This window comes from Eucyclogobius newberryi, unplaced genomic scaffold (assembly GCF_026437365.1).
Source record: "Eucyclogobius newberryi isolate DKJ021-1_F unplaced genomic scaffold, fEucNew1.0.hap1 SCAF_20, whole genome shotgun sequence".
NCBI lineage: Eukaryota > Metazoa > Chordata > Actinopteri > Gobiiformes > Gobiidae > Eucyclogobius > Eucyclogobius newberryi.
The window spans coordinates 10,106,244-10,121,124 of NW_027315835.1; the positions used below are offsets into that span (position 1 = coordinate 10,106,244).

The following is a 14,881-nucleotide window of genomic DNA, read 5'->3' on the forward strand; positions in this document are numbered from 1 at the left end:
ATTTCACATAAATAACAACTTACAAGCCTGTATTTAAGTCATCATTATGTCTATTAACGTCAAACAGTCCTGGAAAAAAGGCTAAAAATCATATATTTCATGGTGTAAACATGCTGCTGACAAACAAGCACAAAAAATATTCAAACTTTGCAAGCAACTCAAAAAAAAGAAACCCACATTCACTATGAAGAGGCAAACTTGGCAACTAGAATTCAGTTTTGAAGTCCTGGACTGGTAAATTGCAATTTCACCAGTAATTGCAGATTGCCTCAATGTTTAAACGTCTAGATTTCAAAAACATTGTCCCGTTTTCTACATTTGAGAGCATTTCTACCACACCTACAAGTGCAATACATCTCTCACCGTAAAGTCCATAATCCCAGTGTCACGTACATATACTCTCTGTGCAGCTCAAACACCGCTGAAAGCATCTATCTTGCTATTTTTTTAATGCTATTTTTTGCAGTTATTATTGGAAGTGTGGATGGATTGCTTGCTGAGAGGTGTAAGTGATAAAAGCCAGCATGCCGGCTGAGAGCTTAGCCTGTCGCAGCTAAAGGTTAGTGTATAGATTTATGGCAGTGGCCTCTCTCATTCTGCCTGTTTAAAGAGCCAGACACTTTTAATGTTTGTGTCACGCTGATGGATCGCGGACAGACGACGCTTCGTAACCTCCAGACAAGAGCGGAACAATGGGAGGAGAAGGGATGGACACACAATCGGAGCTGTATTGACTAATGTAGCGATCTGACACTAGCGTAAGCAGATTTTAACCTACAATCAAGGAGGGCGGGGTCAAAGTGCTGCATTGTTTTTTTGAGGCAATCAGTCCGTAGCATTTTTCTTTCATGACATGTAATTTGATAAAACAATATTTATCCTTTTGTCTGACCCTATTTTGTCATTTTGAAAACGCAGCCTTGACCATATTTCAGTTGATTTAACGAACTTGGAAAGAATTACGTGTCCATTTTGGTAAACTGTGTAAGACCAATGTTTGTATCCTTGAATCGTCGCTGGAACAACCTGTCGGGAACCGTGGGCGATCAGATCCTTGAGCTGTCAATCAATCAACCAACCAACCAACCAATCAATCAACCAACCAACCAACCAACCCCACCCCACCCCACCCCAACCCCAACCCCAAAGTGACCAAAGTACTTCACAATAAAATCAAGACAATACAAAACATAAAACTAAGTAAAAATCCGCAATCCGTACAAAATAAAGTGTACTACATTACAGAGTGTTAAAAGCCAGTCTGAATAAATAAGTTTGATGGTCAGGAGAAGCTGTTTTTGTATTCTATTGTGCAGATTTTGGGTTGGTGGGAGAAACTGGAGTAACTAGAGAAAACGCACTTGGACACACAACAACAACAATAACACAAAAATGCCCCACCACGCTTGGAAATCCAACTCAGAACCTTCTTGCTGTCAACGGACCATTTACTGTCTTAAAAACATGAAAAAAACTGTTTATTTTTAACTGGTCCAAACTTATTCCTCAATTTTTCTACAAAATTTGGCATTCAATTATGTGATGTCATGTCATGGTGAATTTCTTTAATTTTTTAACTTTTGCAAAAAATAGTAAGAACATGTATTTCTCTGGGATATAAAACAATTTCTGGTTTGATTGTGTAAACATACAAACATATTTTTTAGCATAATTTGCCTTCTATTTCTATTTTTACTGTTTTACTCAAACAGACAAATGTTATGCAATGAAGACAAACAGGAAATATGTACACAGTCTGGGGAAAGCACAGAAAAAATATTGGTGCTTAATATCTGCTTGAAATTTCAAACCGATACCGATATTTGATAACCGATACCATCCCTAAAAATGTTTGTACATTTAAAAAAAAAAAAAAACTCAGTATCTCAAAATCCCCGCATATAATTCAACCTTGCATTACCACAGAATTAGAGACTTCTATTTGACATTTTTGAAAATATACTTTTTATATTATTTTTTCATTTCTGATCAAAAAATACAATCATTGGACGATTAGTTACACACAGTTAAAACCGGTTTTCCTCTGCAAACCCAAATCAACACAGTTCCTCCCCACACACTCCTACAGTATATTTAATAAACAGGTACATTCGAGGTACTGCGCTCCAGAAACCTTCCATACTAAAAACACGAGGCGCAGAGCAAGGCCAGGGCTGGAGCATGTACAGGCAGGAGCGCACGTAAGTGGCAGCAGCAGCGGCGGCGGCGGCAGCAGCACAGCCTCATGGGAAATACAGCGCTGCGGGCAAGAGGAGGCGTCACTGAGCCATGAATGAAACAAAACGGGTTGACAGTTATAAGCTGGAGACTGGCCAGAGCCGAGTCTTGGAGTAATGTGAGTGAGTGTACAGTGTGTGTGTGTGTGTGTGTGTGTGTCTGTTTCTGTGTGTCTGTGTGTGTGTGTGTGTGTGTGTGTCTGTGTGTGTGTGTCTGTGTCTGTGTCTGTTTCTGTGTGTCTGTGTGTGTGTGTGTGTGTGTGTGTCTGTGTGTGTGTGTCTGTGTCTGTGTCTGTTTCTGTGTGTCTGTGTGTGTGTGTGTCTGTGTCTGTGTCTGTTTCTGTGTGTGTGTGTGTCTGTGTGTGTGTGTGTGTGTGTCTGTGTGTGTGTCTGTGTGTGTGTCTGTGTGTGTCTGTGTCTGTGTCTGTGTGTGTCTGTGTCTGTGTGTGTGTCTGTGTGTGTGTGTGTGTCTGTGTGTGTGTGTCTGTGTCTGTGTGTCTGTGTGTGTGTGTGTGTGTGTGTGTGTCTGTGTCTGTGTCTGTGTGTGTGTGTGTGTGTGTGTGTGTGTGTGTTGTCTGTGTGTCTGTGTGTCTGTGTCTGTGTGTCTGTGTCTGTGTCTGTGTCTGTGTCTGTGTCTGTGTCTGTGTGTGTGTGTGTGTGTGTGTGTGTGTGTGAGGAGGCTGCAGCCGGCGAGCTCAGACGAGTGGGAGTTCTTGTGTTTTTTGGGATTATTGTTGAAAAAGCTCTCTCATTGTATTATTCCTGTGGGAAATTGACAGGCAGCAGAGAAAATCCTTGCAGTCGATTAAAGAGGTGGCTGTATAAGATTATGGTCACCACAAAGCTTAATGTTTACAGTCTTCTCTTGAATGCTTTCATCGAGTGTAAGAACTTGACTCAAAACAGCTTTCATTTCTTTACGTCTCAGAGCTTCCTCCTATGCTCCTATATCCACACGACATAATTGTAAAGCGCCGTTTTGAGGGGGGGGTGAGCTTGCGATTCAAAGTGAGGGGCTCATTCCGCTTTCACGCCTGTTCCAGTAATCCTGTTTACAAAGTCTTCTTGCTCTGAGCCTTAGAAATCCCCCGTTTTGAAATTTCCCCAGATTGTGATAGAGATCAAAAGGTTTCTAAGTCCATAAATGGCCAGACACGTCAGATTTTCTTCACCTTGTTATGCCCACTTCAGCCAATAGAAGTCCAGACGCAAAAGAGGGAGCCCAGACTTATGGAAAGTAATGTGTTTACCATACCTAGTCATTATTTTAATTTCTAAAACATGACATGTCAAAACAAAGGTACTTCATATCATGTAATTTGATATTTTGACTCATGATATTTGTCCTTTAATGGCAAACCATTAAAGGACAAATATCATGAGTCAAAATTCATGATATTTGTCCTTTAACGCTTTGCCCTTGAAATGTTCCTCACTATGGCACTAAGCTCATCTTATCTCCGTGGAGACGAGCAGAAAAAGTTCCACAGGGCACCTTTAAGCACTCTTCACACACAGACGCTTGCACCGACACATCGTTTTCCCGCCTCACAGTAGATCGCACACATTCCCATGCACCCGGAGCTGAACGCTAAATAAAGACAGACACCGCGGCAGATTTTCTCACCCAGCGGGGCCATTAGCTGCTCAGTTAGACCAGCAGCCACTCCTCTTCTCATCAGCACACAACCAGACACCTGCCAACACTGTCACCCACCAACAAGCATTATGTGTCTACTCGCAGTCAGACAACCGCAGCTAAAACCCCATTAGACGTCAACTAGCGGCCATAACTTTCTATTGCCTTTTTATTATTTCTGTCAGAACTCGCATGAGCTTCGTTTCAGAGGCAGGAACTTGTTTGTTATATTGGCATCAAACTTCATGTACTTTGTTCCCATCTTGAATCCCGTTTGACCGGAAACAGCCCACAAGAGCGGCGGTTTGGGAGATGGTACGACCCATTTGTTCAACTCTAATGCTTCTAATGGTTTAACTTTGGAGGTAAAAGAGACACATTTATGGAGTCAACAAAATGTATTTTTCATTTGTCTTGGCATGTCTTTATCAATTTATTTAATACTGAATTTGAATTTCAATGGATTTATGTATAGGGATGTCAAAATAGAAAATGTTATAAATATATAAATTGATTATCATAAGTATTGAGTCAAAACAAATGACGACAAAACCATTCTGATTCAGGTGGTCTCCCCCTTGGACATTTGGGGCACCTAAGAAAACCAATTTTACATTATTACGGTACTTCGAAAAGGAGTGAGTGAAAGTAGAAACGTACTTAGTCCCACCCATTATTCTTCGTTGATCAATTAATCCAATTTTATACCTTTCTTTTCCTTATAATTTGATGAACAGTTTTTATTATGTATTATTCAGGCCCACAGTCACTTCAATACTCAATTAGTACAATATTATTTTCCTTCTAGCATTATTTCACATTATTACAACACTCTCATATCATTATATATTAATATTTACACTTTGATTTGAATTCCACTGCAAACTGTTCCATAGGTTTATTCCACATTCCGAAGCACAAAAGCTCATCCTGGTTCGCACTCATTGATTTAAAGTTAATTTGGTTTTCTCACCTTAAAAATCAAACAGCAGAGATTCAATTTCATGCACACTTCCCAAAAGAAAGAAAAAATATAATTCCTCCAGTATGTGCCCCGCTTTATAATTAAAGTTTCGATGGTAAAGTAAACGCGACAGAGTGAGAATAATTCACACTTAATATTTACTCGATTTAGCATCAATTAAACTGAAGAAATCTATTGTGTAACCAGTAAAAATGTTGATTATCGACTGACCACATAATGTTGAAATCCAGTTATGCAATTACACCCACACTTTAGACATTTAAGACTTTATTCCCATCAAGAATTACGCAATATTTTAGTTTTATTTCATCTGTGTGGACTCAAAGTCAGCTCTCTTTTGATACAACTCTCAAAACTTTGACTCCTGTTCACTCCACCTGTCATTTCTCATAAACCCGTGTCCAATCAAACCTGTTTAGTTCAGAATTCGGCAAAAATAAGTCACCTGTTATTTCTGTAGTGGAGTGTGGAGCCCGCAGGCTGTTGTTGAAATATGCATGCAGGGTCCAGATGAAGCTCGGAGCCCCTCAGGACTGTGGAGGGAGGAGGGGGCGGGTCAGTCTTCTCACTCCATAAGCCAAACAGCAGCCTTGAGGGAGCGGGTCAAATATAGCCAATGTATGTGTCGGCGTATACGCAACTGGACTTATCTGTGAACAAGGCTGGGGTCGGAGAAAAACGTGACATGCGTGACAATATTATTCAGTATGAACAAGCAAAAAAAAGACTCTTGATGATAGGAAACTGTAGTAGATTCATCCAACACCATTTCATGATCTGGTTCGTGCCTTTTGGACACAGTTGCCCCTTAAAAGACAGTTTTTACCTTGTGTTTTTGATGTAAAATGATACCCACAAACACACTAATGGTGATTGTTGTGAGCTAATGACAGACAAAACGTATAACCGTCACCTAAATATCTTTAAACAAGCAGCTACAAATATTATAGATGTCTTTAACATGAATTATATTGTAAATTATAATCACATTTCTCTTTTATATCATGATTTTTAAAATGTAAGTCATATTATCTCGCCCAATGTCAAGCCATGCATTTTAAAGACTTCTACATGCTTAACGGACTTTATTTATTTTTTAGAACATAACCAAAAGACCAGATGAACAAATTAAGTAAATAAGACAATAAGGAAGGGGTGGCGTCCAAAGAAAAGAAGTTTAAAGCATATTAAGTCCAAATTTGAGGTCCCATTTAGTTGTTAAGTTGTTTCAAATTGAGTCCAAAAGTGTTTTTTTTCCCTGACTTGTTTAACTTTTGACCATGTTATGATGTTGTGTCCTCATCAAAATGTACCTAGAGTTTGTTTTTTCCCTAAAGAACCTTGTTTCATCCAGTACATGTCGAGATGTTTTTAAAATCTATATTAGCAAACGTTTTAGGATGTACTGACAAAAATGTATATATTTAATTTGTCGCAGTATCTTTAACAATATTATGTAAATCCAACAGAAATCTCTTACATGTCTTTAAATGTATCTTTAATTTTTAGACAAAAGTGCAGAAAAATTGCCATAGTTTGTTTCTTTTTTATTTTTAATCAGCTCTTTTTCACTTCAATTCAATTCAATTTATTTTCGTCACGGCAGTTGCCTCGAAGTGCGTCAATGAAAACAGATTCAACCGATTTGAAGCCTCTTTAACTATAACGGATATACTCAATATTCAAAATAAGCATATTTTCAAAACAACATTCACAATATGATATAATTGTCCATGTATTGCCCATCTCTACCTTCACATTCTCACATTTTATTTGACAATTTGCATCTACTACTGTTCAGTCCTAGCTGCTGAGCTCATCATTTAACCAACTAAAGCTTTGAGATATTGGGAATTCCAAGTCTAAGATGACACAAAATAGTTTAAAAAGATTGACAATAATGCATATTTTTAGGCCAAAACTGGGACTAAACCTTGACAACTAGAAAAAGATGAAGCCGAGTCTAAATCAGAAGAAAACTGAGCTCAAACTAGGAAAAACCGAGGACAAGGACGAAGGCAACTTAAGGACTCCAGCATTCCACTGCTTTAAATCTACTAAACTGCCTCCAATATTGCAATGTACATCTTTTTTTCTCATGCGGTGATTTAGATGCACAGTCAATCTTTGCTGACAGCCGAGCATTTACCCGACATAAAGCATCTGAAAGAACTAATTCACTTGGACGCAAACAGCAAATAGCAATTACAGACTCGTTTAAATCAAGGTCGCTGGGAATGACATATTGTATAACTTATGTTCTTTTGCAGAAATATGCAAAGTTTTTTCATTCATCAATAGCTGAACAGACCAAAATAATTCAAAGGGTCATTTTGTCCTTTTTTTAAAGCAGAAAATAGGTGATATGTCCCCCTCGCTCTGATTCTAGTTATTGTAAAAATTAACTCTACGAGTTCTTCTCAATTATGCATTTTTACCTCCGGGGCAGACATTTGTACACGGCACTGTTCCCGTAATGAGGTGGCTGGAACGCACACGCCAAATTCGGGGTATTTCTGAACCATAGCGCGCCGTCAACCCCGGGACCAGCGCCCAAGGGAGAACTAAGTGTGCTATATGTAAATGAGTGGCCCCATACATGCTGTAATTGCTCTGGAAGGCCCCTCAAGCAGCACACTCAATAGTCTACGGAAGTTTGCCATTATATACAGAATTGATAGTCCTTGAAAATTGTAATTGGGTTTATGATTGTGTATTTTATGATGTAATTCACAGCTGACAGGCAATAAACTTAAAGTGAAGTGTCGAGTTCCGCTCGTCTTTAGCATGACATTGGTCTTGCCACCCGGGAGATGTTGTTGTTGTTGTTGTGGTGCCCGGAATGCTCCACAGTATGGCATTGAACTTATCTATCGCCAAGGCCAAGTTACGGGTCAGGTCTGCGGAGAGGCGAGCCCGCTCACTGTAAGAATGCATGTTTTTTAAAGGTAGCTTTGAGCAATAAAAACACGTGTAATGAAATAAGTGCTGAATAGATGAGTTTAATGCCATACTGTGGAACATTCCGTGCACAGGAGACAAGGAGGTGGTGGACTATCCATGAAAAAAGTTAAGTAAGTGAACGTAATTGAAAATAGTTGATCTTGAAACCCAATTTTAAATGTTTTAGATTAAGATAAGATAAGATATTCCTTTATTGTCCCACATGGGGAAATTTCATTGGTGCAACGCAGGTAGATCAGAGGTAGATCCAGAAGAACAGATCACCTATAGGAAGTCTGAAAAACACTTTCAGTAGAAGATCTCCTATAAATAAATAAAAACTCCCATAGACAAATAAATAAATAAATACCATTGCATGTGATCCCGACAGTAATTGCACATGAATATGTGTCACGACAGCACATAGATTGCACATGAATTTCACAGTAATTGCACATGAATTGCACATGAATTCCAACAGCAATTGCACATATGACAGAATTGCACATCAGTATAATGGCAGACAAACGCATGATATGTCGTCTTCTTTAGGCATTTGCTCGCTCATGTCTCATACGACCAGTGAACACCTCTGAAACTCTCCGCACCCTGCACTTTAAAACCCCACTCAAACCAAATGCCAATGGTGTACTCAATACTCCATTCCCGGTGGAGCAGTGTGAAGCTGTAGACGGCATTGATCAGAGATGAGTATCGGAGCAGTGGCCTCATTAGGAAGTGCACAAGAGCTCATCAGCGCTATCTAAGTGTGGATCGGGGGGGGGGGGGGAGTCACAGAGAGGCTTTCACACCAGAGAACCTCCATGAGAACGACCACCAATGATTCACGTGCGGTCGTTTTGTCAAAGGAACATACAGTAGATGTCTGGTCTGGTCTGTTGGGTAGTTCTGATCGTGGACCATGCATAGTTTCAAACTCTCCGTATTTCAAAGTTATATGGTGATAATGCGGTCAAAATGCACATATTTTGTCGTGTTTTATGACTAACACAATTCTTATTAACGGGCCTGTCCACTAAGGATGTAACCAAATAACCGAAATATCATGATATCCAAAGTGTCACAGGAATATTGTGGGTTGTCACAGTATATCGAATTGCACAAGATAACTACATAGACCATGATCCTTTGCTCCATTTCAGTGCAAAAATCGTGAAAAAATATGTTATTCAGCACTTTTATGTCTTATTTTTTTGGTCCCAAGGATTTTTTAAAGGGAAAAAATGTATTATCATCTTCCATTTTGTTAGACTCTCAACAATGTCGCAATAAATATCATACAGTGTAAAAAAATACCGTGATAATATCGTACCATGAGATTTGTATATCATTACATCCGTATAAATCCGCATAACACAACAATTAGCGCCAAGTTCCATGTTCTCTATCAGCAAAAATTAACTAAGAGGAAATTACTAATGTTTTATTGAGGAAAAAAGAAGCGTAAAATATTATTCAATTACAAAACCCATGAATAGAGGTTATGCAGATCCCATTCAGAGGTTTAGCAGTGAGTGGGAAAACTATTTGAGTGTCGATGTTGGGTAATTATATTTTCTTAACACTTAACAAGTTAAAAGAGCCACCGCAGTCTAGTAACACATATAATAAAAGTCTACAATCCTGCATGGTTTTTTGTTTGTACCTGAAATCTAAAAAAAACACATAAAAAACACAGATATATATGCACATTATCAGTTTGTGAGAGTTAACCTGATTACCCTTTTGTCCTTGAATAAGCCGTTACTGTGTCAAGTTAGCTTAGCTTGCACAATCTGCGCGACAACAGAGAAACTATACTTTTCAGTTTCCATTTTAGAGTAAAGCGAAACAACAGCTCCACGGACGAAAATGAGAAAGAAACCCCTTTACTCCTGCTTAAATCTGATAAAGCATGGATAAATATCTCAGTCTTCCACTATATCCAATGACGACGCCGGCGTGCCATGAACCAAAAACATATTATGAACAGATGGGAAAACAAATTACAGTAGCAATTTTGCCTGCACCACTCACCTTATCTCACCATCTCAGTTTCAACCAAATCTTGGGTCACCGGGGGGGAAAATATAGTTTCTTCTGTCCAATCACTATTTAACTCATTCTTTCTTGAGCTCCATTTTGTTCCAACAATCCAAGTAGGACTAACCTCCATTGCTTTTCAACCGCCTTCTCTCTAAAATCCCCTGCATGTTACGAATTCATCGGTTTACGCGCGTTTTCCATAGTTCCATTGCTTAACCTGCAGATTCCACACTTTCGTAGATCCATCGTGAATCCTTCTTGCAGACGTAGATTCTGGTTTGCTGTTTAACTTTCTGATTAACCGTGCGCGCTTCTTATTCCTCTCCCATGCTGAGGGTTTAGGCAGGTTTCACGCTCGCTCAGGGGGGGATCGGATTTTGCTGGAAAATGGTAAGATCTGAATGAAAAGTGAATTAAAATGGTTGCGCTGTAGGAATTTTTTTCGTAGTAGAAAAAGTCACGGAAAAGTGTGAAAATCCATTCTCTTTTTACTGCAAGAAGCCATGGTTTTAAGCTTGTAATTGTATCAGAACATATTATTTGACTTTTCAAATTTAATTCAAATTTATTTTCAAATTTTCTGAAACGTTGGATGAAATGAAAAGTTGGATTGGTGTTGATGCCCGTCAAACATAGATCGATGAAAATGTGTTGCATGGTAGGTTGATTTCAAAATAATTCCTTTGTCATTGGTTGATTTGTTCGTGTCAAATGATCGACATTGTCCAGTGAGTATTGTGAACCGTCAAATGAGGCCCTGGTTGGCAAGATTTTATTTTTATTTCATACGTATTTGATTGCGTGGTGTGAACATACACAGTGGTTTAATTTCACAAGGTGCACTATGTAACTATTAAATGTCAGTTGAATTTACAAAGCCCAAATTCCCAACAGCAGGACTTCACAAAACGGTTGATTTTACCAAGAAAAAGTTTGAAAATCCATCTTTTAGACAGTCGTTGGTCCAAGAAGACAAACAGAATAACAACCTTTGTTGAGAGGGATTCCGCTTGTCTCCACGGAGATCCATGGAGTTAATGCTTTGTCTGAAATCTTTCACAGTAAGGCATTAAAATGTTCTTTATTGCATTTATTCAATTACGGATGTTTATATTGCTCAAAAACCTCTTGAAAAACGTGCATTCTTACTATGAGTGGGGTCGCTTCTTCTCTGACCTGTAACCTCGTCTGGCGGCTCCACCTGCTTGTCTCCATGGAGATAGATATGTTGCATGTGTGTGTGGAACATCCCAGGGAAAAGCAATAATATCTCCATACAGATAAGGAGTTAGCGGACAGAAGATTTACAGTACTGAGTGATGAACTGGCCTAACATTGGATATTCCACTTCACTATAATCTATGCTTCTTTTTATCATAAAATGTTTATTTCATTTTTCTTTCTTTCTTTCTTTCTTTCTTTCTTTCGTTTCTTTACTTTCTTTCCTTTTGTGTCTTTCTTTCGTTTCGTTTCCTTTCTTTCCTTTCTTTCTTTCCTTTCTTTCTTTCGTTTATTTTCTGTCTTTCCTTTCGTGTCTTTCGTTTTTTTTTAATTATTTCCTTTCTTTCCTTTTGTTTCTTTCTTTCCTTTCTGTCCTTTCATTTCCTTTCCTTTCTTTCTTTCTATCTTTCTTTCTTTTCTTTCTTTCCTTTCTTTCGTTTCCTTTCGTGTCTTTCATGTCTTTCGTTTCTTTCAATTATTTTCTTTCTTTCCTTTTGTGTCTTTCTTTCGTTTCGTTTCCTTTCTTTCGTTTCTTTCTTTCCTTTCTTTCCTTTCTTTCTTTCCTTTCTTTCTTTCGTTTATTTTCTGTCTTTCCTTTCGTGTCTTTCGTTTCTTTCAATTATTTCCTTTCTTTCCTTTCCTTTCTTTCTATCTTTCTTTTCTTTCCTTTCTTTCTTTCGTTTCCTTTCTTTCTATCTTTCTTTTCTTTCCTTTCTTTCTTTCGTTTCCTTTCTTTTCTTTTGTTTCTTTCCTTTCTTTCTTTCCTTTCGTGTCTTTCATGTCTTTCGTTTCTTTCAATTATTTTCTTTCTTTCCTTTTGTTTCTTTCTTTCGTTTCTGTCCTTTCGTTTCCTTTCGTTTCTTTCTTTCTATCTTTCTTTTCTTTCCTTTCTTTCTTTCCTTTCGTGTCTTTCGTTTCTTTCGATCATTTCCTTTCTTTCTTTCTTTCTTACTTTCTTTCTTACTTACTTACTTTAGCAAAGTTAGTGTCATGGATATAATGCTGATGAGAAACGCACATGTTTTACTAAATTTAAATTAAACCGTTATAATTAAGCAATCGTGGTAGAGAAAAACATAACATTTTCATTCTATATATATATTTTTTCATTTAATTTGCTCGTCTTTACCTTCCTCCGCGCTGCATGTCTCGCACACGCCTGCCTCCACAAAACCTAAATCCCCGGTAGAAGCGCCAAATATCACCGCTATAGATCATTTTGACAGTTTAATTTCAACTGCTGATTATCCTACAATCTGATAATTATATTAACCAACCATCCAATTAATGTGTGCTATATTTACAATGATCATCCCGAAAAGCTCTTTCACTTTCTTGACTCCTACATCAATGTTGAGATATTAGCTCCTCAAAGCGCTACGACAGTTAGCGACGGGGGGACAATAGACGTGATTTACTACGATCAGCCAGAACATTACGATCACCAGCCTTTTCAAACTTCAAAATAAAATCATTAAAGTAACGTATTTTCCGGACTATAAGTCGCACTGGACTATAAGTCGCACCAGCCGAAAAATGCATAATAGAGAAGAAAAAAAGCATATATAAGTTGCACTGGAGTATGAAATGCAGGTGCAAGTGTGAAAATAACAAATAATGTCACATATAAGTCGCTCCGGAGTATAAGTATTAGTATATGAGTATAAATATAAGTATAAGTCGCACCCTGGCGAAAACTATGAAAAAAGGTGCAACTTACAGTCCGGAAAATATGATAGAAGTAAAAACGTAGTGTTCAAAGGATTAAAAAAGTATTTGAAGGAAGTTACTGCTCAATAAAGTATGACATTAAACTTGAATATCTAGTATTTATGCATTTATAATGAGCAAGTTTAATGCTTCAAATTACCTTGAAAAACATGCATGGGCTAGTTCCTTCCAAAAGGTAATTCATTGTAGTTATTTACCCGTTACTTCTCTTCAAAAGTGAGTTAGTAACTGTGATTTTAAATGGTGAAAATATCTAGTTACCAGGTAAAGTAACAAAACAGTCTACAAAAATACACCAACCGCTCCTTATTCAAGTAGAAAATTTGCTACTTTCTCTTATTTCCAAATGCACCGACAACCAGCGTTAGTTATAAGCGCTTCTCTTTTTACTTCCATCACAAAGAGTCGCCAAATAATAAACAGTAACAATAAATATCCGTAAAATCCGTATGTATGCTGCATATTTCCTCGCGTGTTTGAATAAGATTGTACAAAGCCGCTTGACAAGTCGTGTAACGCTCTCTTTTGTGGGTTTTTGCCAATCGCTGCTCCGTGTTGCCAAACAGGGAATGAAACTTTGCAGCTCTTCTAAATGTGAGGAGACATTTGTGTGCAACTCATTGTAAAATAACAAGTAATTAGCTAGATTATGCATTAGAAATAACACTGTTTGTAAGGCTGTTAAACTCAAACATTGTTATTCCCAACACCGCTCGAAAGTGTGGTTTACGCGGTTCTCAACCTCGATCTTTTACTTACAGCAGTTGTGTAAAAAAAATAGTGGTCCATGAAATTACTCAAGTAAGTATTAAAATATTTGGGAAAATGTAACTATTGGTCAAGAAGTTATGGCATTAAACCATCCAGCATTTACTTCATCTGTTATCTGTCCTGTCAAATAAAGCACAGAAAATCTTAAAATAAAAAAAGGATTTATATTTGTAATCTTCACTTTTGATTTCGCACACAAATTCTTGCAATCTGCCATTTATTGTGAGCTTTACCATTGGGCCAAAGCTTCTGGGAAAGTACTGCGGTTTTCAACGTTTCCCTGACCAAGATGTCCAGCCATCGCGGTGTTGGATCCCGTCAACGTTTACCCATTTCCCCCCATGTAGCCCACTCCATCTTGTCGCTCTTGTTGCGTTCGCTTCAGTTCTCTGGTGGTGCTCCTTCTTTCGAGCCTTGAGCGAGGGATGAAGCGCAGCAGTGTGTAGGTGGTAGAGTGACGAATGGATTGTACGCTCCTCTCTTTTCCTCCTTCCTGTCTGCTCGGTCAAAGATGCGCTCGAGAAAGACGCCAACTTGATAGCTAAGGCCGACAAATCTTAATGGCAAACCTTCAAGTGTAGCAGCTTGCGTGTTTTCATTGGTCGAGTAAGATCCATGCATCTGGCTGTGTATTAGAGCACGAGGAAGGTGTTCTGCTTTTTGTTCAAGTGGCTTCATCATGTTTGCCAAGTTTGACAACGTAAAGTGTTTTTAAGTACTTTCTACCACAGCAAAAATAATGTTTCAGTCTAGACTAGCAATTCAGGTTGTGTTTTATGTAACTAATTGGTCTGGTCCTTCTCAATTTGAGTTATTGATTTAAAGGTGAACTCTGGAACTTTCACAGTGGTGGGAGAGAAAGATTCCTGGCAAATGAGGGATTGCATTGAGACTTTTCCGGTGGTTGTAGAGAAAGGTTCCTGGACAAATGAGGGATTACATTGAGACTTTTCCGGTGGTCGTAGAAAAAGGTTCCTGGACAAATGAGGGATTACATCGAGACTTTTCCGGTGGTTGTAGAGAAAGGTTCCTGGACAAATGAGGGATTACATCAAGACTTTTCCGGTGGTTGTAGAGAAAGGTTCCTGGACAAATGAGGGATTACATCGAGACTTTTCCGGTGGTTGTAGAAAAAGGTTCCTGGACAAATGAGGGATTACATCGAGACTTTTCCGGTGGTTGTAGAAAAAGGTTCCTGGACAAATGAGGGATTACATCGAGACTTTTCCGGTGGTTGTAGAAAAAGGTTCATTTTGCATTTGAAGAGTTCATTTTTAAAAACGGACAAGTGCCATTCGAGAAAATCGA

The 14,881-nt window shown here is 38.4% G+C and overlaps 1 protein-coding gene across 7 annotated transcripts in view; it reads left to right on the top strand.

Moving 5' to 3' along the window:
• The window catches only part of sdk2b (sidekick cell adhesion molecule 2b), a 565,983-nt gene that overhangs the window by 348,606 nt on the left and 202,496 nt on the right, over window positions 1-14,881 (top strand). The window lies entirely within an intron of this gene.